Source organism: Myotis brandtii, unplaced genomic scaffold, assembly GCF_000412655.1.
Source record: "Myotis brandtii unplaced genomic scaffold, ASM41265v1 scaffold63, whole genome shotgun sequence".
Lineage (NCBI taxonomy): Eukaryota > Metazoa > Chordata > Mammalia > Chiroptera > Vespertilionidae > Myotis > Myotis brandtii.
Genome location: NW_005370411.1, coordinates 1,624,740 through 1,627,136, shown reverse-complemented (window position 1 = coordinate 1,627,136; position 2,397 = coordinate 1,624,740).

Genomic DNA, 2,397 nt, shown 5'->3' with positions numbered 1-2,397 from the left:
ATTATATGAAATGCTGAAAGGTATTCTTTAAGAAGAGGAAGAAGAAGAAAAAGGTAAAGATAAAAATTATGAACAGCAAATACATATCTATCAACAAGTGAATCTAAAAATCAAGTGAATAAAAAATCTGATGAACAGAGTAAACTGGTGAATATAATAGAACCAGGGGCATAGAAAGGAAGTGGACTGACTATTCTCAGGGGAGAAAGGGGTGTGAGGGTGCAGGAAGAGACTGGACAAAAATCGTACACCTATGGATGAGGACAGTGGGAGGGGTAAGGGCAGAGGGTGGGGTGGGAACTGGGTGGAGGAGAGTTATGGGGGGGAAAAAAGAGGAACAACTGTAATAATCTGAAAAATAAAGATTTAATTTTTTTTAAAAAAGAAAAAAGATAAAGACCAAAACCAAAAGAATTATGGGGTGAGGGGAGGAAGAGTTTATTAGGTTCCTGATTCCTGGTCTGTTCTTGAAAATCAAGGACTGCTTCCCACACTTTCCTCCCAGCTTCTGCTCCTACATCTGATCTGATATAAACCATTATCCAGTTTAACCACTTTCTGAATCTTCTTCAAGGCACTCAGGCAAGGCACTATTTGGGAAATGTGGAGTTATTCCACAGACTATATGTTTTTTCAGGTTGCTTATAGTATCTGTACAGTATAGTTGATCTAATTTTAAAATAGATGGAGACTTCTTAAAACATCCTTTACGACTCAAACAGGAGATTTGTCCAGTTTGTTTGGTGAATGTGTGGATGAGAAGGGTGATTGTCAGAGGAGCGAGTCTATCCCGCCGACTCACAATCGGTGGCAGAGCTGCTGCATGAAAATCTGCTATGTGTCTTTTTTAAGTGCTGTTTAAGGTGCAAGAGGAGAACTTTAGTTCTTTGTAGTGGAGTAGGGATTTTTTTCTTATGTTAGGTGTCTCATTGTCTATCTAAATAAAGAGGGGAATCTCAGGGTTTCTGCTACAGGGGGCCAAGCATGTTTATTTTCACTTCTCTATATCCTAAGTGGCATACCTCTTTCAGCGATAAGCATTAATGAGATTCATTAAAATTTATATCTGTTTCTTTTGTTCTTCGAAGAAAAATCCTCTAGGGCACAGGGGATTGAGTTAGCCATCAACCCCGGTTCAGAACTAGCCACTGAGAATGGAAGCCAGCATTTCCCCTGAGTGACCAGTGTAATCCAGCGGCTGCTTTCTGGCTGTCACTCGGTGCACCATCATGCAGATTTTTAAGGCATTTTGACAAAAATACAGAAATTATAAGGTAGTTTCTAGGGCAAGTAGCCTAGGATTCTTCAGGCCTTATTATGTGAATAAATACTATGAGGTTCTTTGCCCCACACCCAGTCTAATTATTATGAACTAAATAAGTAAAGAATGAATGAGTGAATACTCCACTCTATCATAAGGCAAGAGAACTAACAGAATGAACGTGGAAGAGAAGCAGGGTTTTCCTTTGAAAATTATGAAGTAAATTTATCTGCATCACTTCGCATTTACGTGCATTATTTTGAGCCAGTTTTCATACAATCAATCAAGCCTTTAAATGCTTTGCTGTTAACTATTTTCATTCAAAATATAATCATACTCTTTACTCCCAAATTTCTTTTATCAAAACATTTAAAAAATTTTACATCTAAAGACTCCCTTTGTTTCTTAAGAACAAAACAGTGTGGTGGTGGTAAATAAACTCAGTTAGGCAGCTGAAAAATGTTTCTGTTTTGCCCGCGGAAGAGATTTGGCTCCTCAGTGATGCAAAGGGGATTAGATATGTAGACTCAATGAATATTAATTCATTCTGTCAACTATTGTACTTAGTGCCTTTTATATTCGCTCTTTTGGGTTGGGGGTCAGGGATACTAGGGGAACAACACACTGTCTCTGGCCTTAAAAATAATGAGCACAGACATAACTTGTCCAGGGTCACAGGACAAGCTACCAGTGGAAGCTGCCATTCGAACCCAGGCCGTCTGGTTGCCACGAAGAGGCTCGGAACCCCTACACTAGTTTTGCCTGAGGAGAGACTTGCTTTAGAAGCAGGAGTCAGAATCAACGGAAAACTCACAGGAGAGAACCCTGATACCCAAGGACCAAAGGTGGAGCCGGCATAGAGACTGGTAGGAGGAGCAGAGATGTGACCCACAGAGGGGAACTGAAGTCCCAGAGCGATATCTCAGCCAGTGGTGGAGGGGGGGAAGGTGCCACTGAGAATTCTGGGATCTAATCCCAGAGCTGGGCTCCCCAGCAGAGAGCACCAAACTGAGGAAGGTATCCACATAACATCAAGCTGTGAAAAGCAGTGGGGTGCTGTCTGCCAGGGAGTGGCAGCTGAAAGTTCAGGCACCCTCTTAAAGGGCCAAGGCACAAACATTCCCTGTGGAGCCACC